Below are 26,301 nucleotides of genomic sequence, written 5' to 3'. Positions count from 1 at the left end.
AGCACAAAAGTTTAGGATTTTGTACTCTATTATGACAGAGGACACATCTAAGCATTACATTAGCAAAGTGTTTACCTCACTATGCTGAAATTATATCAGTGAAGAATACATGCTCTAGGGCATCTAGCTGTCTCTATTTGTACTCCATGACAATATTTCATCAGAAAGTGCATCCATAGCAAGTGCATTGCTGGAGCATTTAAGTTATCTGTATCTTGTGTGAGATAAATTCTTTCCTTAAGGTCAGCTGAAATGTAAATTCTGCCCTTCCCTTCCCCTCAGATCTATTTAGATTTGCAGACAACACTGTATTTGTCAAAATATCTCCTTGCAGAAACGTGGCCAAATCTATTTACAGATTGATACTTACGCACTAAGGACTGATCCCAAATTTTGGTTTGAGTTCTTTAACCCAAAGAAGGGAGCCACTCTATCACTGTTTTGTCAGAAGGTTGATTACCAATGGTCACTTGCCAACACTAAACTGATCCAGTTTGAAAATTTATGTAAAGTCCAGACATTTCTTTCAGGAGATTGTTCTCTTCTGTGTTCTGTTCCAGCTCCAAAAAACATGTGAACGGCCAAAGCTCAGTGTTTTAAGGGTAAGTTATCAATTCAGAATCAAATATTACCTGAGTCTGCAAAGCGTGACCAAAGCTCCAAATGAAAAAAAAAAAAAAAAAAAAAAAAAAAAAAAAAAAAAAAAAAAAAAAAAAAAAAAAAAAAAACCAAAAAAAAAACCAAAAACCTCAAACTATAACTTTTGAGAAATAGAACCTGAAAACCAAGTCAGCACTGAACCCTAATAACAGTCCATATCTAATGAACATTATCTGCAATTTCACAATTTCACATATATTTTATGCATATATTTCACATGTCTTAAGCATCTAACAGTGACTTCCAAATTCTTTTGATAATGACTTCTCATTTCAGTGCCTCATGTCAGTGACTATTCAGAATTACTAACAATGGGACAGTAGCCCTCAGCTACTTACTAGCTTCTCTACAGCCCTGTAGGCAATTTTCCAGAAAGGCTTTTGGGGAGCCAAAAGCCTACAGTCTTAGGTAAAAAGTGGCAAATATAACCAAAATGAATCTGCAAGAAGTAAGACAAAGAAAACTTTTAAGATCACTGGATTCGAGATCCAAAAAAACATCTGATTGCATAACAGAGGCCACAGGGTTTCATCCAGGTACTTTTGCACTGAGCCATATAATTTCTGTTTGAACAAAATATATCTTCCATAAAGGCATTTAGGCTTATTTAGAAATGTCAAGAGAGAAAGAATTCATTTCTCTTCTGGGTAGTTTGTTCCAGTGGTTTACGCCAACAATATTTCCAGAGCCTACAGAATGAAGAGATATTTTCTGCACTTATATAATTCCAGCTCTCATCTATGCAGACAGAAATTCATTAAAGTCAACAGACCTCAGTCATCACTGTTTTAAGCCAAAAACTTTACGTTTCATTGATTGTCTTTACTTGCAATATCATCAAACTTTTTTGTCACGCCAAGAACCCCCAAGTTGTTCACTTGTTTKACAGGGACTAGGAAGAAAAGGACCAATTTCTTACTCTGTACTGTTTCAGTTGGGTAAAGACTGAGGATATTTAGGTGTGCAAACAGCATGGTAAATACAGATCTTCCAAAAGTTACCCAAAAAGACATGGTCATACATTGTTGGCAAACAAACTCATGATGAGGTGGGTACAGCTTGGAAAGAAGCTCAAGCATTTGTTAAAGAAYTGGATGATCTAGATGAGTTTAGCATGGACCAAAGAAAACAGAGAGTGGTTGTTCTCAATCCAAGACCATCTTTTGCCTCTGCTTTGGAAATGCCTTCCCACCAGCCCACTTAYTGAGGTGAACTGATTTTACATTCATCATCTTCAATAATTTCTTGCTGCCAACGTCTTCATTCATTCCATGGTAAATATGGTTACAGCCTCCTCAGATGTTTGCAGTAAAGCTGTTGCAGTGAATGGCTGTATGAGCTGGGTTCACCATCATCATCATCATCATCATCATCATCATCATCATCATCATCATCATCATCAATCATCATCATCATCATCATCGTCGTCATCATTGCAGTCAGCAGTTACTGCAAGCTACTCCTGCCACCAAAATTGCCATAGACACAGCCAGCTTTTGCTTGTCTGTCACAGCTGGCCTTCCAGCAAACAAATGGGAATGGTGCTGCTTCCCTGTAAAATAGCACAGAGTAACAGCCCTTCCCAGCAGCCAAAAGCTCCAGTTCAGCTGAGAAGGGAAAGAGTTAAAAATTCGGTGGGACTTGCAGGATATAAGAAGGGAGCACAGGGAGGTAAAAGGGTCACGAGCAATGATAGTTGAAATTAAGAAAGATCCATGAGGCAAATTAATAAAGTAATTATGTAAGCGGTAAAGTCATCTTCATCAAAGTTTTTTGGATACTCCTGAAAAGCACCCTATTGCAGGCTACAGTGTTCTTCTGTTAGATTTTATATATGAGTGGGTAACAGCCCTTTGTGGTCTTTCTGGAGCCCAACACAGCCCTGCTAGGAAKTGTACCATGCCTGGGTTCATGAAGAAAACTAATAGGGAGAACAGTACTTAAAACATAGGCTCCACCCTGTCTGTCATGGAAGTAATATTATTAATAATTTCTTCTGGCACCTCATAATTCTGTTCTTCTGCTGAGAATACGCTTGGGGAAAGCAACTTTTAACATCTGAGCTGCCACTCACCTAAGTATTTCTCACCAAAAATTTCACAGAATCTCTTGCACAAGCTGAATTTCACTTTCCTGTTCTCCCTAAGAGCAAACCTTGAAAATTTTCACAGTAGGACTAGTCTCTGTCTACACTTTGGTGTTAAGAGGAAGAAGAGAATTAACCTGGTGTGGACGTAAAATCAGCCCTTGGCACTCCAGAAATTTCCTTGCCATTTAGCCTTTAGACACAAGATGGCAGCAAGAAATTCATTTCAAGCATTTGCTCTGAGCAGCTCAGCGTTAYCTGGCAGTAACTGCTCAGACACGGGTTTGTGGGCTTTGTTATTGCGAGTACCTGGTGGTGTCCACAAACACTCCTGCCCTCACACCGTTCCCCTGTCACCCAGGGCCCTGAACTCTGCTGTCAGAATGACCAAATATTTATTGTACTGCGTACACAACCGTGCACAAAAATACTTCAATGGCAACCGCCGCTGTCTGAGGTGTGTCAAGCACAGCCCTTCGAGTGGACATAAATCAGTGGGAAACGCATTTGTTAAGTCTTACTTCTAAATATTCTGTGTCAGGAATTTCTGCCCTTTAAATTCAAGTGCAAAGTGGGTTTCGCCATTACACAGGAAAATAATCTAATTTTACCCCATCGAAAAATGGGCAGTGAAAAACTCAGATCTTTAGTCTACAGCTCAAAAGTTCCTTGGTATATGTGGAGCATTCACAACTTTTGCTGATGGGAGAAACTCCCCAAGGATTCCTATGACCAAAGAAGTGCTCTAAAATTAAAGGTTTTCAAACAAACTTACCACCTATAAATTAAAACAGATTCAGATACTATATGGATCAAAAAGACACATATATAAYACACACAGGCCATAACACCTTATATGAATTAAAAAAATAAAGCAAGTTAAATAAGACCCAGGGCATTCCCTCAGAGATTACAACACTCTGGAGCAATATTCCTCATGTTGCAAGTAAGCCAGAACTGCAAAGACATTGCTCCTCCTAATGCTGAAGTAACATGACTAAAAAAATAGGAAACTATAGTAAAAGGAGGAAAAAAAAATAGGAAACTATAGTAAAGGTACCTGCATATACATCTGGTCTTAACCATCCACCTCCTAAATTGATTAAACTTCCTGATAGAGAAGCAATTAAATTTAGTTACACAGCCCATCAAGTGATGTATCTCTGTCTATTACATATTTTCATTATCTTTCTTCAAATTATTTTCTTCAGACAGTTAGCAGTTGATTTTTTTCAATTGTCTTTTTAAAACAGGACTGTCTGAGTTTGTCTGATAATACATATTTAATCCTTTAATATCTCAAAATAAATATTCTGCTTCATAGTAGCCAGACATTGCACTTGACATTACAAGGACAAACAGCTATTATWTCATCTTGTTTGGGAAACATGTGATATACAAGTATACAGAAAATTTGGCCCTTTGTTTAAACCTTGTAAGTGTTTCTTTCCCCTCAGAAATACATATCTGTCTTCCAAAACAAACATCTCCCTAGATTAATGAATATTCCCTTTGTTAAAAACTTTCATATTCTCTGGTCAAGAGGAACAATGTCCAGCTAGTAATTAATCTGCACTCTGGTTCAAGGGCAGAATTATTTACTTACAAATTTGGAATGCCAGAGATTGAAAACACATTTTCATCAAGATACTAACAATACTGAGAGTGGAGGTGAGGTCTGAAGAACTCAGGTAAAATTCTTAAAATATTTACTAAGAAATATGTTTGATTATTCACCCTTATTAGCACTGRAGTTTTCACTGGGCATCAGTATGTTCTTCAAACTGAATAAAYATAAAATGACACACAAAATTACATCAAGTTTTTTGTTGGAAGTAGTCCCAATGTTCCCACAAATACTAAAAAAAATGTGCAGCATTTATTGTGTGTTTAGATGGAAACCAATTCTCCTTTTCTTCAGAATATTATTCAGAATATTATTCAGAATATTGTTCAGAATATTATTTCTAGCATAACATTTTAGAGACCCTGCACTTATTCTTTTCTATCCACAAAGTTCTGAACAGCTTGTCATTTGACCTGCATTTGAATAGCTGAAGACTGAATTGCATTTTTAGCTTTTCCAGATAGCAATTTCTATTTTAAGAACATTTGTTTTTATCTGCTGTATACAGTGTTCCCTTCAGAAAGCAAGCACGGCAGGAGAAAAAATCTCTTCCAGCAATCCAATTACAGCAAACAAATTCCCGAGACCAGAAATTCACACCCCAGTGTCTTCCTGGAAGATTTTGCCATGACCTTAAATCTTCACACCTTCTTCTGGTAAATGATAGACAAAAGATGGAAGCACAGATGTGATTTTTATTTGTCATCTTGGGAGAAAAATCCTATCACTTCCAGTAATTTGCTGCCCAATTTCAAGGAGAATTTTCATTAATTTGATTTTTGATTCATTTTCTTTAAGCTGCAGACCATACAAGGAGGAGCACAGACCTGTTACAGGGATGTCTCACACGGAATAACTCTCAGTCAGTCAGTTTTCCACTGCTGCAGCACAAAACAGGCAGATTCAGGAGCAGAATCAGAGCAGAAAGCTTCAGTCGGAAGAGCAGAAAGCTGTGGCGGATCTTTCCACATTGTCACCCAGTTCTGCACTTGGTTCACAGCCTTCCTCCACTGAAGTGAGCAGATCTGAACTGGAAAAGAATGAAGCTATAAATTACATCATTTATAAGCTCAACCAAAACAATGTAAAATTAAGTTTGTTTCCCTTTCCATGTATTTATAAACAAATACACCTTTAATATGCTCAAAATTGTTTATATGTGCCTTTTCACAAATGCTCAAGCAATCATATGCTACAAATACTATATATAAGCAAGYTTCTGAACTGATGCAAAAGTATTCATAGAAACCATATTTTAAAACTTCATGATGAACAATGGTGCCAGACACTCAAAAGTTTATCCAATTTTGTAGCAGAAGCTATCTTTAACATGCACCAGAAATTAACCACTTAGAGTTACAAGTGAGTTTCAAATTTATCTGAATCGCTGCTCCCAGGGAAATGATCAATAAMAATCTTTTATTACTATTATTACAAAAATTCGTTAAATCTAAATAATGAATAATTCAAAATATCTGTTTTATTCTTATAATGTAGTCAAGYGAGAAACTACATCTATCAAATAAATTATTCATTGCAAGATTAGTCATTCTGTTCTGCCAATACATATCACACAAACAGATTCAATTACTAGAATTATGGCTTGAGAAGAAACCTTGTCTGATCTTAGCTTACAGTTGCAGCAAAATCATTTAGTCAAACATAGGACTTCAACATAAAGGCTATCATTAGGATAATGTCACATATCAAAGAAAAGAAATGTAAACTGAAGAAACCACTTAACCTAACAAATCTACAAATTAAAACAAATAAGGTAGTTTAAAAAAAAAAAAAAAAAAGTTATATGACACCATCGAAATAATAGGCTATTCTGGAAAGAAAAGGAGATTCTGAATTTTTGAAGAAAAATATATTTATTAGAGAGGATAAATATTAGAGGCAGAACACATTTGAATAGTGATATGAAATTTTGCAAGAAAGTAGGAGTCTCTAATTTGGATTGCAGTYTGAGACTCAGTTACTTTAGAAACACAATCAAACTTAATTGCACAAAGAAACTTTGAATATTAGCTCTTCAAATTCTTTTGTCCCTTTCAAGGACATCTAGTGAATCAGGTTCATCAGCACAAATAGCCTGCAACAGAACTTACATAACACTATTTTGCTGGAAAACAGCAATTTCAATCAACTCAATAAATAGTGAACATGGAAACCAGATTAATTTTCAAACCATGAAACAACATTAAAGACTGATGATATTTTAAACTGGAGTGAGCCCTTATCCCTTATTATTTGTGTATTGTTTGTTATAAATGTGATTCATTTAATTTTGTCTAGATTTTTTTATACTCAAGGGATAAAATGACTGTTCAGAATAAAATACAAACTAAATTGCACGCACAAAAGAAAACACAAAGAACAATCAGGTATTAATTTCAGAAAATACAAGTGTTTCCTACTAGRAGATTGAAAATAAGATAATAATTGAAGAAATTATTATGACCATTGAATGATTTTCAAAGATTAAATTTTTTTCCTTCAATCTCCAGATCTTAATAATAATAAAGAATAGGAAATTTCATTTCAAATGAAATAACTAAATCTCAAGTTTTCACAACTGAGAAACAAACTTTATAAAACTAAGAAACTGTGTTTTAAAAAATTAGAAGCCAGAATGCAATTRAAAATTAAATAGTATATTGTTGGGACAAACATTGATACTGAGACTAACCTGATTAATTATTTTTAATGTCTGTTAAAACAGGTTACTTTCAACTGACTGACTTAATTTTATTTCATATCATATCCTATCATAGAATCACAGATTGGTTTGGGTTCAAAGGGACCTTAAAGATCACCCAGTTCCTGTCCATGGCAGGGACACCTCCCACCAGACCAGGCTGCTCAAAGCCCCACCCAGCCTGGGYTTCAACAGCTCCAGGGATKGGGYAYCCACAGCTTCTCTGGGCAACATCAGTTTCATGCCATGAGGAAACACCCTCATAGTWAAGAATTTCTTCCTAATAYCTATCTGAATATCTAATATSTACTCACTTTAGCAGGTTTGATGTCATTCCCTGTTGTCCTATCACTCCATGCCATTGTAAAAAGTCCCTCTCCAGTTGTCTTATAGCCCCTTTAGGTACTGGGGATGCAACAAGTTCTCCCTGGAGCCTTCTCCAGGCTGCAGATCCCCASCTCTCAGCCTGTCTTCACACAAGAGGTGGAGCCCCTTTCTCCAATGTGTTGACTGCACCACACAGCTTCAAATTTACTGAGGATGCACCCWATCCCACTGTCCATGTCACCAACAAAGATGTGAGACCACACTGGTRTCAATATTGAAGGTTGTCATTAATAAAAGCCAGCATTTCTTAAAAGCCAGCATTTAACAAAAAAATATAATACATTCTAAAAATTGGCATTATCCTCACTGTAGTGCAAAAGTTCTTCTCATTAAATCTTATTTGAAGAAGACATAATGTTGAAAAAAACTTACCCAACAGAGAACATTGTCTAATGTCCAAGTGTATTTGCACTGAGTTAATAATGCAACCACTGTGGGAGTATTTTTCAAAGCCTCAGGAAAGTTCCATCAAAATTAGGAGCTGAAAAAATACTATGCATTACATTATCTGTGCATTACTGTGTTTATATTAACATATATAGTCATATCCTATTTTTCAAAMCCTTACAGAGTAAAGCCTTGCTCTATAAAATCACAACAAAAATTACTAGATGTATCTATCTACGTAACTAGAAAAYACTCCAGCACATTGAAGTAAATGGTTCTTTATTCAGAAGTTTTGGTGAAACGAGGGAAAGTAATATTAATGAAAATTAGCAATAGATACATTCTTTTGTATTAAGCATATTTTAAGATTGCACTTTACTTCCGGAAATTTACTAAAATCTGAAACTTTTTAGATGCTAGGGGAGAAATACAATATGAGCTCCATTTTATCCAAGAAGACTAAATTAAATAAATAAGTAAATAGACAAATAGACAATAAAAAAAAAAAAAACTGAAATATTTCTAGCCCACCCCCATTCAAGGAAAATCCAGAGGCTATTTTGGTAAATAAGAAAATCTCAACATTTCTAATCTGGCCAATCTAGAGTGGCCACTTTAAAAATAAGTGGTACAAATGCTAGGCTTGAAGGGAAAAAAAGTAAGCAGCAAAAAACATCAGATGAAGGAAATGCAGTTTGAAAAAAATAAAAAACCAGATAAAATTGTATAGTCCTAACGAAAGAGCACAGGAAAGATAATGTGACAGGCAGGCATGTACTTTTAGAAGCAACACACTTCATTTTGTACAAAGTGTTCCCTTGGCTTGTCAATGTGTAAAGAACAAACACCAACCAGGAGTCTTATTCACCAGATAAGGAATTGTGTTATAGCTGAACTCAATTAACCACCAGCTGAAAAATTTGCTCCAGGAAGCTTAAGATGCTTAGAAACCAAATGAGTGAAATGCAAAGAACAATTTTTAAATATTTCAGAATAATTAAACTCAAGAAAAAAAAAGATTAAAGGATAAATTTAGGGAAATAAATATACAAAACATAGATATTCTCTCAAAAGCAATTTCTTCTCTAAAAGAACCACTGGAACCTTACATATATATTATTGCTATAAGTATACAACTGTGTGGAAAAAAGTGACTGCCAATGGCTCATTTTCAAACCAGATTGTGCTTGAGAAGGTCTCAGAACATTTGAAATCATTAATAACTTGGTGAAACAGGAAATAGTCCKAAAACTTGGGCAAAGACAGAAGTGGAAGAGACTGAAAGCAATTTGAAAGAGAAGATCCAAAGTAAGTGTGATAAATTAGTGGGGAGAGGGGAATTAAATCACTTAGATGAAATTTTATAAAGTTCAAAGTTCTGTATTAACAGAAAAACTCAAATATACAGTATCAAAAAGAGAAAGCTGGAAAAGAAAGAACTGGGTAAGTTGGATCACAGATTGAATATGAGTCAACTGCAGATGAACGTTTCAAAACAGAATAATATAATTCTGTGTTTATTAAAAATAAAGCTCTACATAAAACATGGAAGGAAATTATCCACTCTACTAATGACTGGTAAAGCCTCTGCTACATCTATTTTGGTCTCTCAATTTTAAGAAAGATGTGGTAAACTGGAAAGAGTCCTGAGGAGAACAAAGAACAAGGGGAAATTTATAAAATGTGACCTATCAGGAAAAAACAGAAGACTGAAGACAGAATTATAAACATCAGCCAATGTTRACTTTAAAATTTTTAAAGTCATCACATATCCTGTTTCCATCAAAAGATGGCAAGAAGTAATTAGCTTCATGTGTGAGAGAAGACTTAGGTTGGATGTTAGGAAAAGTCTTTAGAGCAGGGAGACAGGCACTCCTAGTGTGGGTACAAGGCTGGTCGGGAAAGTAACCACAGCATTACTTTGCTCCAAAGCTAAATTTTCAGCTGAAAATGGAATAAGTAAAATAACTGCAATGAGAATAGGATGAGGGAGACGTGGCTCTGCAGCAAATAGCCTCTTTCACTCAGGTCTTGGTCTGCCACATCAAATACTCATGATCAACTCCTTTCCTGGTTAAAACTGGTGCAGCTGAAATGGCCTCAAGTTTTTCTTGGTCTGTATTATCAGGTGGCATCAGACCTTATCCTTTGTCTATGAAATGAAAAGTGGGAAATGCTTTTTACAAAGAGAGCTGTGGACAGCTTGAAATGGCTGCCCTGCACCAGTGGTGCATTCTCTGCTTTCTTACAGAGTGAAATCCTCACCAAGCTGTGCTTGCACTTCAGGGAGGCACTATCCTAGGTTTTTCATTATCTTTTGCCCTCTGATACAGCTATGATTACATCTGGCATCTTCCTCCTGCCCTTCCATTATACAGACCATCCAGGTTTAYGGTCAGTCCCTAGCAAGTAAATGCATTGGACAGGAAAATAACAGCAGCTGCAAAAGAAACTCCAAAACTCACCAAATGAGGTGGAGGGATATTCAATCTATAACCTTGCAGTTGCATGAGAAATATTTATTTGTCTCCATCTTGGTAGTCTGGGCAAGCATATTTCTTTGGATTTGTAAATAGTCTGGTTCAAACGAGTTGTTTTTCTGAGTAGCTGATTTTAAAGTTTCCTCTTGTGAGGAAATTTTCTTGTTGTTTTGAAGATAAAAATCAAATCTATTTTGAAAAGACTGTCTACATCCATGGGGGCAGAATAATATTTTGACAGAGGAAATGCCAACATTTCTCTGCTTCATTCCTGGCCAAAGTCACTCACCAAGGTATGGGAGGTGCTGGGCAAAGGTCAGGCCTTTGGGTGCTTTTTGGCTATGTTTCTTCCTGGCTTAAGAAGGTTATTTGGGAACTATTGGCTCCAATGAATGCAGATAGTATCGGTGATTCTTTTTTGGGTAATCCATTTATTTAGTGCTCTTACCAACATGGAAGACCTTATTTTCAAAGAGACAATCACTGAAAATTTGACTTATGCTCATCTCTTTTTAATTTGCTCTGGGCTATAGTCACTGCTGAAGTGTGTTACAAAGAGCAGAATGGTGTTCAGGTGACAGCAGMTGACTGCTCCACTTCAGGATCTCCTTGGAAGTAAAGGCATTGTCCAATCTATTAACAGAAAGCAATGTCATCGTAAGGTGACTGACCTTCTACACAGGAGCTGTTGGTGAGATTGATTGATTTTAATGTTGCTGCTCTGTGCTTAGGCTGCAGAGTATGGTGCTTGTCAGCTGCTTCTCTGCCTCAAACCTGGGGTGCCCCAGGGTGACACCTGGCTCCTTCTTTTTCTGCCACAGCGCCAGATCTGAGGGTCCAAATTGCAGCACTATTACAGCCTTACTCAAAAACTCAGCTGCCTGGTGTGCAGTCCCACCCTGACCCGATCAAAACCTCCCTCTGTCCACATTTGACCCAGCACGCTATAGGGGATGAGAGGGGGTTTGTCAGATGCCTCACCAGATGCTGCCAGATGTTGATGGATGCCTTGCCAGGGTTCACACTGCAGCTGTTAGCTGTCACAGCTCCTTCTCTTATCTATTCCCAGCCTGGAACAGCCACATTCCCACCCCTTTCTTGGAGCAGCTCCTCCAGCTCCAGTCAAGGTAGAAGCTTTGAGTAACACACGGTAAAACTTCAGGCACTGAAATGCAACACAGGCACAACAGCAACAGACAGAACAGACTGACAATTTCTTCAAATATTCCACCTAGGAGCAGGAGCTGACTATAAAAAAACACTGGAGCACTGCATCAGCAAAAGGTTCTGAGATAAAATAAACACTGTAAACATAATACAGCCTTTCATAGTAGAAGAAAGACCGAGGGAGGAGGAACAGTACAGCCTTTGCTGTTTTGACTGGCATCACTGCTTGTCTCGCTCTGACAGGTTGCCAGGTTAAGGTTTTGTTTTGAATCAGTCGTTTCCCTTTGAACAGTGGCAACTGTTACCATTGTTACCCTGTTACACTGAATATAAAACAAAATTTCCACCAGCAGCTTTCCTGCCATATGTTTATTCTAGGAGGCAGCAGGCATCTAGGGTTTGGTAGCAATCACAGTGAGGAAACATTTGCAGGACCTGTCTCAACAATATGATTGCCTCAATCACAGTAATATCATACAGGAGGAGACACTGAATTCAGAATTGCTGTCCACGAGACCTAACCACAGAAATCTAATAATGTGAGGATTTTTTTTCTCTTTAATTGAAAGGTTACTATTTCAAGAATCATCCCTCTAAAGTGTAAAGCATATGCTTGAAGTATTAGTACTGAAACTGTGTCAATCATGTTTTAACTGCAAAATTATTTAACAGATTTTTTGAAGCACTTTCACTTTTTCTCCACAATAAATCCAGACACATCCTGGTAAAAGCAGCTCCCCATAGTAAAGCGATATGAGGGATTTAAAACAGGATTTCATAAGGTTTTCATATAAGCCCAGTTTTAATTAGGAAGATGTCTTCGAATATCTCCAAAAACTGTTATGATTTCTTAGTTTCTCATGGAAAAGATCATAATAAACTTACTCCTATTTACTTTTGATGTAGGTTTTTCCTTTCAAGTCATTTACATATGAGGAACTAGATACATTAAAATCAGTGTAATCTCTCGTTATAAGAATACCTTCAGAGTTAAATCAGATTATAAACACAGTGCTTAGTAGTTCAATAAAGCAGTTCACTAAATAATGAATGCTCCCTCTTTGCCTGAATTCCTACTATGGACACCAAACTACCAGTGGTCTCTCACTCCTAAACAAATTTTCTTAAATATTTGGTAAGATAGTTAGAAGTTCCTAGAAGTGGTCGAGAATAAACTACCCATATGGTCTCCTGGACACAAAAAAAGCTGAAGTCTGATGTAATGTTAGAGGCATTGGATGATAGTTTATTAATAACAGCTTGTATTTCTGAAAGAACCTAGAAGAGTTAGACTTCCAAATCCAAATGCCTTTTAAAGGGAAATTGTTGCTAAATCCCATAGGTTCTTTTCAAATCCCAGACATCATTAAAAACTAGAAGAGGAGAAAGATACATTATTTTGACCTTAAAAGGAATAATGTCAGCTGCTTGATATTGAATGGAAGGCTGGGTTTTTCTTATGAATGAGTGGTCTTCAGCAATCCTAGATTTAGCTAACATTCGCGTTCCCCTTCCTGTAGGTAAAATAAACTTCCAACATGAAAGTACTGTCATTTATTTATTATTCTGCAAGTAGCTAGATAACCACCTTTGACTTGTTTAACAGAGCTTCATTTTTTGAACATTAACAGGAACACTTTATATGTGTGAGATTTAYGTCACACTGAGACAAAATTTTACAAGATTTAGAGACCAGAATGTGAAGAAAGCAGATCTTTTAGAACATAAAACAAAYTAGACAAAGATGGGGGTGTTGAGCCTTAACAAAATATAAATGCAGATTACATTGCAAAAATGTGTATGCAAGAAAAAAACAAAAGTCTAATCAGCCAAAATTCATTGTTATGGCAATGGATCTGCCCCAGAAGGGCTTGCCTGTCCATGTTTTAGCAAGTAATCAGTCATTTCTCAGTGCCAKTTGATTTCTCTGAGCATTGAAGTTGCTGCCTTCAGTGTTTCAGTTGGAGGAACTAAGCTATTAAGAAAAATTACTCTGAAAGCAGATTAAAAAATAAATTAAAATACTGTATTCAATTGCCAGTCTCCACTTTTGCAAGTGGTAAATATAAGACAGGAACTCTTTTTTCCCAGTTTACCTCCTCTCTCCTCTACCTATTTATTTCCAAGCTCACAGAGTACAGCAGGAAAAGCACCACCATAAAAAAATAGGAGGAGGTAGGAGATGAACACGAAGTAGATGTTAAGATATGCACAGAAAAACACGCAAGTGAAAAACACACAAACTAAATTCAAGGTTTTTGAGTTGCTTTCTTTTATTTACTTGTTTTGAAGACTAACAAGCTTTTCATTACATCACATTATGATCACATTATGTGTAATTAAAGTGTTTTACAGTTACAGATTCTGAAAAACTGATGTGGTGAAGCAAGTTGCTGGAAAATATGTATAAAGATGTTTGGATTCAAGTATTTGTATCCTTTCACTTAATAATGCTCAGTTAAATAAAATCTGACAGCTTCCTTATTAAAACTATGAAGTGATGTAGAACATTCTCCCTCAAGGACTCCTCAAATGTAAAATAAACAGAATGTAAAGAGGGCACACTTTTCTCTCTCCACAAAATGTTCCCATCTTTTGGCTGAAACAAAGAAGCTGCATAAAGTTAGCTGCATGTCCCAGCAATCAAGGGAAGGAATTGGAAAATAACCCTGCCAATTGAAACTGCAGGAGTTTTTTTGGCCAATGTAGTGTCAACACAGTGTCCCTTTGGCCAACCAAGAGGTTATTGAAACAACAGGAAAAAAAATACATAGAGTTGTCAAAAATGTCCATGAATAGATAGGATCAAATTTTCCAAAGACAGAAGCCTTTTCAAGCAGACAAAAGAATCAGCATGAATTATACACCTGTATTTGCCAAAGTGCCACATGAAAATGTCTGAGCATAAGTAGATGGGAAGACAAAAAACAAACCAGTGGAAAATGTCCAGTCCCTGCTTTTTTCTTTTTTTTCCCCCCCATAAAAAGAATTGCAAGAAGAATTTTTTTGTTCTCCAGTGTTCTGGATGTTGAAACTTTCAAATATACAAGAAGTGAAAATCTGTGCAAATTTTATCCACTATGTAAACTCTCAGCCTGGGTGTGCTCTGGCAATTTGCACAGAAAGAAATCTAATCTCTGTGTTGAGTGATAATAGTTGCACTTGGAAATGTAAGCACAATTGTTTGTATGAACAAACCAATCATTAAAGATAGAGGGTCAAAAGGGATCATAAAGTGCCAGAATCTTCTGTTGCAGAATTCTTCTAAAAGTCGATGACCCACTGCTAACATTGGGAGAGATGTAACTTCTATTGGAGCCAGTAACATTTCTTGCAACTGATTAACTAGAGGGCTGGCAACCAAATATTCCTGATAGTTGTGACGGTAGAATTGTCTGGAGACTTGAGTGGATTTAGGGAATGAAATTAAACATGGCCTTAATCTTTTTTTTTTTTTCAAATGCATTCTTACACTGGGAGACTCCCTATACCCTTCCAAACCCCTTAAATGAAACAGAAAATCGTTGATGAAGATTTGATCCTATCTATTCATGTCAGAAGACATCTGGCAGACTTAAAAGAATGCACTGATTGTGCTCAATGACATCTGCTCACGGAGAAGCATTACCTGGCTCTGTGCTGAATAAGCCAGCTGTCCAGTCAGCTGGAATGAACAAATACGACAAATTCATATTGCCTTCAGATTAATCAAGAAATGGCCTTTCCTGGCAAACAGCCAGGCATCCAAAGGAAAAAATGATTGCCAATTGAAGATCATGTGTCTCTCTAGAAGTATTTCTGTAGGGACATTTTTTTGGATCAGGATGATGGGAAGGAGAAGATTTGTCAGTGCACAAGCAGGTTTCTGAGAAGTGGCAGCCAAAATGGCTTTGTGGCTTACATGAGATTTACATTGAATAACTTTGCTGCCAAATCAAGATTCTTGACTTTGTATACTCTCTACAGGGGCTGTTTCTTGACCTKAAGGGAATGAGTTGTTTGCATTCTTTTATAGCAAATGATAATATATTTCTACAGATATTCTAACCTCTTGCCACAGGGAAAAAAAAGAACCCAATTATGTTATGATTCAGGTTTGACATATACCTTAAATAAAATAATAAAACTAATTTACCAGGAAGCATTTGGAGACAAGGCTCATGTGAAAGAGCCTCTACCAGAGTGCCTGAGGGACCAATTTTGAAAGATTCAAACTAGCATCATCACCATTCAGAACAGCTTTAAATTGAGACCCAAGGAAAAAAAAACTGGAAGAAAGTCATGTTCAGCTCTCCAAATCCCACTTTGCTACACAAGCAAAGGAAAAACAGCTGAAAGGGTTCAATAAAAMGAAAAAAATCAGCAGAAGCAGCAAAGAGAAAAGTATAAGAAGAGAATATAGGAGTAGTCATGGAGACAGTTCAGTTTCTGAAAGGATTATAAAGGATTGAGTTGAAATGGGTGAGGTAATAGAGAGACAACTTTACTGTTTGGAAACCAATGAAAGGTGGCAAGGTTACAAACCAGAGGAAGTGAAACCAATAGAGGAGCACACAAAATTAGACAGTAAAGCCATAACAAGACTTTGTGRACTAACATTCATTATTGGAAAGTAGATATTGAAATATATGACAATYTTCTGAAAACTAGAAATAAAATTAGGAGTAGAATACTGCCATAGTCTAATAAAGACCACTTCTGCAAATAAAAATATGCAGTAACATGGATAAAACTGTAGCTTTTAAGGTCAAAATCAATTTGAATCAAGGACTTTAAAATAAATTAGGGTCAGAAGTTTGCCATTGCCTCACATGGATCAAATCTGAACCTGAATAAGGACCTCGTTAATGTTTTTTTGGAAAGAAAATTGCTATCAGAAACYGTATCATTGTGTGGACACATAAATTTCCCAGACATATTGGAAAAAACATACTACCAAATATGGTAGGATCCACTTATTCCTGAATGTGATAGCCAACATATTTCTTCACCAAGTGTACTGTGACTAATAAGCACCGTTACAAAAAAAGGTTCTGGTCAGCTGGAAATGACAGATCCAGCAGAAGACCTGGGCATAGAACTTAATCACAAGATGACGATGAGTCACTAGAGCGAAGATGAAGTGCAATGTGATACTAGCCCACGACAAAAGCAAAGTATTTCCAACAGAAATTTGGATGTATTAATATCGTTATAAAAGATAACAGTAAACTGAAGGCAGTGCTCTATCTTACGTTCTGTGCAAAGATGAACTCGGAGGAGAACAGGTAGAAGGAAGGTCTACCCATCCTTGTAGGGAACTGAGAGCCTACTCTGGGAGAGGAGACAAAAATGGGAGCATAGATGAAATGAGGTAAGAACTGGAGGACTAACTACAGGGTMACAGTGGGAGGGAAATAAAGTGGCCTGAATTAATTTAGGAAAGAATAAAAAGAACAAGTTTCCTTACAATCAGCTGCATGAAGTCTTGAAAGWGTTTCCTGAAAGAAGTGCGAGAGCAAAAACTAATTCATTGGCTAATGATGAAAGATAATGAGGTTTGGAATGAGATTATATGGTGCAGTTCATCCCCAGTGCAGAAGACTGCAAATGATGGTCCAGTAAAACCTTTCCCCTGTTCAGTGTCCACAAAAATATATTAAGCATACCTCAGATGCAGTTTTTCATCAATACATACCAAGTTACTTACACATGACAATTAATATAGTGCAATATAGCACACAGAATCARAAAACCATAGAATGGTTTGGGTTGGAAGGGACCTTAGAGATCATATTCCAACCCCCCAACACGCCTTAATACTTAGTCCTCTACATGCTGTGCAAAGCTGTATTGATTTATATCAATGTAAGGCTTTGTTTAATACGTTGGATTTTTTTTTTTTTTTTTTTTTGCACTGTATATAATAAAATTCATAAGACCTACACTACAGAACCGTGGAAATACGAGCCAAATCTATGTAGCACCAACTAGGATCAAATAGCACTGGCTTTTCACAATGCAAATGACATTTTTTGCAGTCCATTCTTTCTTCCTTTCTCCCTCCCACATTTTGTCTAAAATATGAACATTAAATAAAACAAAAGGGTCACATCTAGAATGCAGAGATGAAAATGGGTGTTAGTTTGGACATAWATCGTTTAGGCTATGTTTAAAAGTTAATGAAACGCTACACAATACATGATTCTTCCTCCTCCATCCCAGAGCCAAGTCCAATACTACACACAATGTTTTATGTGGGCAAAGTTTTTTTCAGATCTTATTGTCAGAAATGTTACAAAGTTTAAAAACACAAAAGACTCGTTTGTGCTATCTATGGTGGACCTGAGGAACAAACAGCTACCTTCACTGAGTCAGTGGACTTTTAAAAGGAATGAATCCTTTATGATCATAAATAATGTCAGTAATTATGGAGATAGAACAATTAATTCAGCATCAAAATTGCATTTTTCATGGAATAACTGAAGTGTCTGTGAGTATGGGGTCAGAAAATAATTTCTTCTCAATTTCAACTATTCATTTTGATGGATATGATGATATTTCAGTTTTCCTTAATTGCAGGAATAGTAGCTGTTGCTGTGCCAAGACAAGACATGAGAAATGGATTGAGGCTCTGGTGCAATGTAGTTTTATTCCCTTTCATGTAGAATATGAGTCTTTCTTTGTACTCTGTTTATGAGGACTAAATTCAGAAAAAAAACCTATGTAAAACTGACATAATCATAAGAGAGTTTGAGGTGGAGGTCATAGAGAAACAGGAAAGATATTCTCTAAAATTCAAGAAGCTTTTTGTATAAACTTTTCCACAGTAATATACAAAATTATAAAAGCCACTGAAATTTCATGACTAATATCAGAATATCAGTGCTTGAGCCTATGCCCTTCTGACCTCAACTGAACTCAAAATTGCCATCATAAGGTTAACTTCCTCTGTAGTTTACACAAAAAATAGCTGGACCATTCAGGTAACGAGCAGAGTTACAGAGCTTGTATGGCTCATTCAGAAAGTTAAAATGGAACTAGCACATTACATGTGTATTTCTGCATCTCTACCAGGTAGGCACACATGACATAGACAACTCTTGCAATGAAGGAGGGAGGAAAAAAAAGATGCATAAATTAATTACACTCCCCACTTCCAAGTATCTACACTTTTAATGTCCACATATGAGATTTTAAATATCTGTAAACCACATCTCTCAAACCACATACAGAACAACAAGTATATTACTTAACTTCAGATTGCGCTTTGAAGTACGTAAAATCCCAAAGACAACTAGAGGGCACATGGAATTTCCTCTGAAAAATCAAGTTTTGGGTATTCATTTCAGCATTTTCGTCCCAATGTACTCATCATGGATAAGTATAAGAAGTTTAGAAGATAAGTCACAGGAAAGGTACTCAACARCATTCTTCACGATTTCACCAGAGCATGAATAGAGCAGACCTCCACTGACAAGGACAGTTTTGGGCTATCTGCCTGTGTTGGGCTCATTGGGAAACATTTTTTGCTGTTTTCTTCTGGCAGGGCATCTAAGAAAATGTGGAGAATGACATAAAATCTGATCCACCAAAATCAAAATATATAAACTATTTGAATACAAACTAAGATTGTTTTCTTTTTTACAGCAAGTCTTCTGGGATACAAGTCTTAATATTTTAAGACATGTGTTTGTATTGCAACAAGTGATACAAATAATTTTCAAACTTGAATCATGTGTAGATTGCTTGCAGTACAGCTGTCCATCTGGAAATTTCAGATTTTGTTTATCTATYTTCACAGGAATTTTGACACATCAAAGACTTGGGGTTGCAGAAAATGACAATTCATTTTGATTACACTGTCTAGGTAAACACTTGTCAAATGAAGAATGTTGAAATCAAAACAGGCTTTTGTATGTGTCACTCCATCAATTGCAGTCTTCCTGTCTACTGGCCCAAATTTTAGTTACTGCTTCAGTACTGTTCAAGAAGAAAGGCAGCACTCAAATAAACGCCAGTTCTACAGCATGAAGAGTTGAGTGGCGTTATATGTGTGTAACAATAATAATAGTTATACCCTATCCAAAAATACACGGAGCAACAGTTGAGGCCTCTTCACTGGTAGCCATCACACTGGGGCTGAGAGCAGAACAGCCTCACTGTGAAATTATTGGAGCAAAGCCTTTRAAAATACATTTAATTTGTATACTGGAAAATTAAGTAGAACTGAACTAGTCCTAGCTGGAGGTGTGAGCTAGGCAGCAAGTTTTTAAGCATCACTGGACACTGAGCTTGGCTCAGGGGTCAGGCCTCAACTTGAGAAAAAAATGAATTCTCATGAAATACCCTCCAAAAAAATTTAAATCCATTGTAACCARCTGTTCCCACCACCTTAAATTTACAAAGGACACAATAAAGAACCAATAAGGAATTTAAAAACAATCAAAAGCCAGAGTGGTAGAAGGTTTGGATCCCAACCTGCCTGAGGTTGGATAGGCCTCACACACTTTACTTTTTAGCTTGAGCCCATTTGTAGTTTTAAGTGTGTTTTTCAGCTTAAATTAGACCTTTAAAAGCAAAAATAAAAATTTATTTTACCAAGTCTTTAAGTGTTATCTTAGCAGCTGGGTAAATCATTTGCTCTGAAATTGTGAATCATTCAAATGGGCGCTGCCTTCCAGGCTATGCACGTTTATGAACTCCAGAGTGTTCAAATGAACCCTGCCATGGAGAGTTGTCCATAAAAACAAGCAACTCAAAAATCCCTCTCCTCCAAAATCTCTCTCCTCTCGTCCCTTACTCAATACATGCTCTGAATTCCTCTTCTTCTGCCTTCTCTAATCCTCTCAAACACTTTACGCTTTCCAAAACCAACTAAATGGAGGCCTAAAATGTAGAGGAGATGAAGAATAAGATAACRCAGTGTTAGTCTGATTCCCTTCCAAGCACAGAAAACCAAGCCTAAAGGTTCATTTACCCTGGGGAAATTAAAGATTTTCAAAATTAAAACAAGCGTAACCTGCAGCCTAAACCAACCATAGATAAGGAAGGGCCTTCACATCTATTTATCCATATTTATTTTTCAGGTGCACAAAGTGTATGCACCACAATTCTCTGAAAAGTTTGCGAAACACTTCACACCATGGCAAACAGCCACCAGGAAAGGACCAGAACAGCTAAAGGAATCATTTATAAATCAACATTAAAAAAAAAAAAAAAATCCACTCAGTAGTTTATTTGCTGTAAAATGAAGATAGGATGATAGCAGAGAGATACATAAAAACCTTGAAAATATTTAACTCTYTGGTGTTAATGGTTTTCTTTTCAAAATAATTATTTTCTTTTAAAATTCATTTCAAATTTAGGAGGATTAAAAATCCCACAATTATATGAAATAAAGTGTTTTAGTGCAGAAAACATTTAACGTAAGCAGAAACAATGTTTTGTTTTCATTACATTTGGATTTTTCATTACAGTGAGATAAACAAAAATTTTTAACTATGAGTCAATCTGAAATATTTTCTTAGTTTTTTCACTGAGAAAGAAAAGTGAAAAATTAATTATTCATAAAGACCTAATGGCAAAGTTTTCACTGAAAAGAGGTTGGAACTTTCTACCAAATACAAATAAAGCCTTATTTGTTTATTTAAATTCAGTTCAGTAAGTGACTAAGTCCCAGTATATATTTAGAAGAAAAGAACTGAGGCTAACTTCTCACTTTCCATCTTTTAGGAAGTGTGCTTCTCCCCAAATGTGGCATTCACATATATATTTSTAGCTCACATATATCACACATCATATTGCACGTGGATATCAGGTTGCCAACGTGTCCCATAACCAACGCAWCACTCACCCTGCCTGAACCCAACCTGGCCCTATTAGGACGAGGTCACACAGTAAYGAAAGTGTTCACAAAGTTATGAATTTGATGTTAACTTTTACTACTGAAGGACCTACCAGAAATTGTGCTGTGCATTTTACCCTGTACAAATGTCTGTCAAACAGGCTAAAAGTAGCCACTGGAACAGATAATTTATACTTCATCTTCAAGCACACCATGCATCCCAGCTTAGTGGAAAATGCATAGCAGCTACTATGCAAGGGGCTTGACATAAYAAATTTACAGATCATAAAACATGAAGAAGACATTGGTTTTCTTTCTACATCAAGATGTTCAACAGCTGTGTTTATTCCGAGATTTTTTTCCCAGATTGGAAATCAGACATAATGCCGTTTTTTCTAGCAGGAGTAAGAATTCTTGTTAATCCATTTTCTGAAGCCATTAGTTTGTGTCTTAGCCACTGTCTTAGCACTGTACATGCTTTCATCAAAATGACTCAGCTGTAACTATTTTCACTGGAGTTAGGCACAGGCTTCATATTTTCCAACCTAGTGCTATTCTTTGTCATCTTTCTTATTCCTAACTCTGAAATTAAGGCCTTATGTTTTCATAAGTTGTCTTAAAACAACTGCTGGAAGAACTTATCTGTGACAGTTACGGCAAACCCAGATTTCTGGGTTTAACCCACTGAATCACTTCTAAGCACTTTGGCACCGAGGTAACGCAGTGTTCTAAATGCCCCCTGCAACACAGGGGTCCAGCATTTCTAATCCTTGTTTTCACAGGCCAAAATCACCTTGGTGAAGATAGAGAACTGCCCATCCAAGAAGCTCTGGTTGTTCCACACAGCTCTTGAGAGTCCAGCCAGCCACGGATGCATCCTAAGAAATCCTCTGAGGATTTCCCATCTGCAGATATTATCAGCAAGTCACATAGCTCCTTTTGTGACTAATGCTGGAAATGACATGATGGCTAAGGGATGCACTGCAAGAGCCAAGCATAAATTAGATAGTTTTCATCTTTTTTTAAAAATTATATKGCCACCCACTAACACCAATTTTTAGCCTTCTTTTAGTCTTTCAGATTATGTATTTGTTTTTGTTTGTTCACTGGAGCCTGATGGCAGGCAAAATTTACTAAAAAATAACAGAATTGCCTCTTTCCTGTCTAACGATTGGCACTGAGAGGAACTTTTAAGTTCTGGAAAGTCTGAAGGTCTTCTTCAGAAAGCTGATGAGCTTCTCAGCATTCTACAGGCATTTTTGTAAAATTACCTAGGCAAGAGTGATCCTAGCCAAAACCAAGATTTATTAAAAACAGAGAAAATGGAATTCAAAGAAACATTTTCCTGAATAGCAATGAACTTAACATTTCAGTGAAACTGGACTTTTATGATGGCACATTGTYGTGATGGGATCAGGCACATAACTTCAAAAAGTTCTCAAAATAGGGGTATCTGATACAAATATCACACTGTTAATGTTTTATCCTCACCTGAATATACGTTTGAGTACATTTATTCCTAGTAAAATATCTAAGTTCTAAATTTTTTGCTGTTCCATCTAAATAGTTTTTATGATAGATACACAAATTAAAACACAGTATCAGTTTACAGAAGAGCATATCCCTCAGGATCACTTCACATTGCAACATCCACACAATGTAGATGGTCAAATTATTTGGTGTCCATCTTTAAACTTAATAAATTATTAATGGTAACAAACAAAAATAGTGATTTTACATTGCTACAGAAATCACCAAAGCAACTGATGTAAACATTGGGGAAAAGTAACAAGCTTTCATCAAGTGAGAATTCATGTTTCCTTCTTGTCCTAGTTAAAGGTATTACCTCTCTATACCAAATTTTGCCCTACCTTACTTTACCCAAATATCTCAGAAACATTGAAAGTTCAAAATATCTGCTGTTCATCTGCTCATTAGCTTTTTCTGCTGTTAGTCACATGTATAGATAAAAGAGAAGGAAAGTGCAAAGATTAAACTTTCACTAACCTCGCCAACCACGCCAAAGGCTGCATGCAGTGGGAATGCTCAAACAGAGATCCTGGCTTTCCAGCACTGTAAGATTTTCAAGGCCACATTTCACAGGGTCACTGTTGTGCTAAACWGGAGCTGTGTCACTTCTCTGATATTTCCCGCACTGAGTGACGTCGGCCCACAGCAGGAAAGAGAAGGTCAATGTCCACTACTGGCAGATGTGCATGAGAATGGCTGGATTTTAAAGACATACCATGTTCACTCTTCCAGACATTTCTGGCCTCAACTTTTCAACTTTCCTTTCAGAGAATGRAAATCTATATAGTAGTACACATTTTCATGGCAAATGAAAAAACTTTATACACCTTAAAATATTGTTCTCCAGCTTCCTCCTGTAATCATTGCCTCCATGTGTTTAAATATACCTATTTATTGAATTTATTGGCTGTACATGCTTCCATCAAAATGACTCAGCCATAACTGTTTTCACTGGACTTAGGCACAGGCTTCATAGTTTCCAATCTAGAGCTATTCTTTGTCTTCTTTCTTATTCCTAGCTCTGAAATTAAGGCCTTATGTTTTAATAAGTGAAGAAGATACAAGATACACTACTTCCACAATCCAATAAAGTATCTCTTTTATTAGGCATATTCACACTGGGCTGAGTCTTTGTTTACAAAATGGTTAAGGTTTCTAGTTATTGAAAGAGATCAAATATATACTGAACTCCACTTTATCCATTGCAAAAATCAGCTTCAGTGTTTTGTTATGAAGCTGTAAAACATAGCACCAAGGAGAACCACGGATTCCAAAACTCTGTCAGAGATCCCCTTGGGCACTTCAAGAGAGATTGAATCTGCAGATTATTCAGGACAAAATAACTTGGCATGCTTTTTGGCACCAGAAAAAAAAATACCACCATTTCTAAGACCTCAGTTTCAGTTCGCTCCTGATTTCCCAAACATCTCAAATTCTCACTGCTGGAATTCCTCATGGCCGAATTCCTTCCAGTTTTTGTTGAAGAGACTTCTTTACAGAAATATCACAAAATTATCTGATGGCAAAAATGGGTATTTTCTAAACCCTCATCTTAACTATCTAATCCCTGCATTTAAGCCTTCATCTTTATTTCAATCRTAACTGAAGGCTCCAAGCCTGATTTAGGGAAGTCAGGAGGCACAACCCCTTGGTTTAAAATAAGAAGTAGACAGAACAGCAACGATRTTGTACTCTAACATTCTGAAAAGCAGTTTCAGACTCTGTAAATGTATCCTCACAGTCTACGCAGGCAAGGATAGATAAAAACCACCACCTGAGAACCTCTTCCATCTGTCTAGGAAGGGTAGTGCAGACCAGCAGACTCTTCTTATCCCACAGGAGTAAGATTCATGATCATGGTTGTCATTTTATGCTGACCTGCTGAAAAATAGCCACAAAGCACACTCCCCAGCTGGTATAGCATCCAACCCTGCTTTTTAACATAACTGCCCCACAAAASAGAACATCTGTAATTCACTGTGGTACCAACACTGCATAATCTCTAGCATGTAACATGACTGCACTGCAATTTCAGAGCAACATCAATTCCGACTTCAACCAAATTACATGACACCAGTTTATGCCACTCCCCCCTGTCCATATTAACTTTCCTTTTTTTTCATTATTAACTGTCATTTGGTAAAGTTTCCTCATCTGAAACCCTCTGCATTAACATGAACACTCCAGCAATCACACCAGAGGAGTAGGAAAAGAGCAGCTGATCCCTTCAAGTTGTAGTTCAGACTGTTTAGGCAACCACAGTCTCTATACCTCACTGACTAGTGTCAATGGCAATTAGTCATAATGGTATTTGCATTGGAAAAGTGGAAGTGGAAGAAACACAAATTCGTGTTTGTATTTATGTCAGATTTTAAGCCTAATAGAAAGGCACTAACTGGTGCTGCAGCAGGCAAAAACTCAGAGATTGTAAATCTTATTTTCACTTGGAAATTTCATGACCCAAGAACTGTACTTCCAGGTACTTTTGTACTCTTTTACTTGTCAGAAATGTGGAAAAAAAAAAAAAAAAAAAAAAAAAAGCAATGCTAAAAAAAATGGGACTTTTCTATATGGAAAGTATTGCCTTTCCTTCAGAAAAGCCAACTATTCAACCTTTTTGAAATTTGGTAAGAGAAAACCAAATAATTTTGGCCAAAGCCACACAGAAATAGTTMGGGGGTTTCCCGCAAAAAGCCCTGCAAATTTCTAAGAAATGTAGATACTATCTGGAAGTACATTGAAAAAAGTCATTTTCCCCTTTCAAATAAAGCTTCAGACACAAAGGTCATTTGGGGTAATCTCCTCCTCCTTATTTCATCAATTATGCTACTGAATCCAATTTCATCRGGAGGAGGTCTCTCATCAACGACTATATTTTCAAAAACAATTAAACCACTTTCATGGCTTGCATGGGGGGGGGAAAAAAAACCCTGTCATTTTTATGTGTCTGTTGTTGTCTGTTGTAGTGGAAAACTCTGAAAAACAAAACAACCCAGCATCGCTGGTGTTATTACACATAAATCCAACTGCTGATTATAAATTCTGACAATGCTACACTGTTCAGTTCAAACTGAGATGAAGCTAAAACCAGGCAGAGCTACTGAAGACCAAGATGGTGACAAATTTCAAGTATCAAAATATCTTACACTGATCAAGAGGATTTATGAGCCCAAAAGCATCTGACCTCAATTTGAAGAACTTTGGAAAATTTTACTGTTGATTTGCTCAGTAGTATTTGAGGAAACAAGAATAAAACGMATAATAAACTATGATCTATACATGAGAACATACCTAAACATCTGAATATATAAATAAGAGTTTTTCTGTAATCCAAGAAAAACAGTAGCATATTTGACCAAGAAAAGAGAAAATTTTTCACTCAATTTTTCTCCATATCCGCAACAGATTTAAAATTCACACAGAGGTATAAAACTGATATTCAGAGAAATA

At 36.5% G+C, this 26,301-nt stretch overlaps 1 long non-coding RNA gene across 3 annotated transcripts in view; it reads right to left on the bottom strand.

Moving 5' to 3' along the window:
* Positions 1-26,301, bottom strand: part of LOC130573373 (uncharacterized) — a 58,091-nt gene that overhangs the window by 17,958 nt on the left and 13,832 nt on the right. Inside the window, exons 1-3 of one of the 3 annotated variants that reach the window (XR_008965324.1) lie at positions 23,329-23,466; positions 7,834-7,942; positions 5,201-5,403 (exon numbers count right to left, since the gene is read on the bottom strand). This is a non-coding gene — a long non-coding RNA (uncharacterized LOC130573373). Of the gene's footprint in view, positions 1-5,200; positions 5,404-7,833; positions 7,943-10,999; positions 11,134-23,328; positions 23,467-26,301 lie in introns of those variants that run through there. The other 2 variants (XR_008965326.1, XR_008965325.1) reach the window with 2 other exon arrangements.

Source organism: Malurus melanocephalus, unplaced genomic scaffold (assembly GCF_030028575.1).
Source record: "Malurus melanocephalus ecotype Western Australia unplaced genomic scaffold, MMel_1.1 scaffold_57, whole genome shotgun sequence".
NCBI classification, from domain to species: domain Eukaryota; kingdom Metazoa; phylum Chordata; class Aves; order Passeriformes; family Maluridae; genus Malurus; species Malurus melanocephalus.
This window is presented reverse-complemented; position numbering and strand designations above follow the sequence as displayed.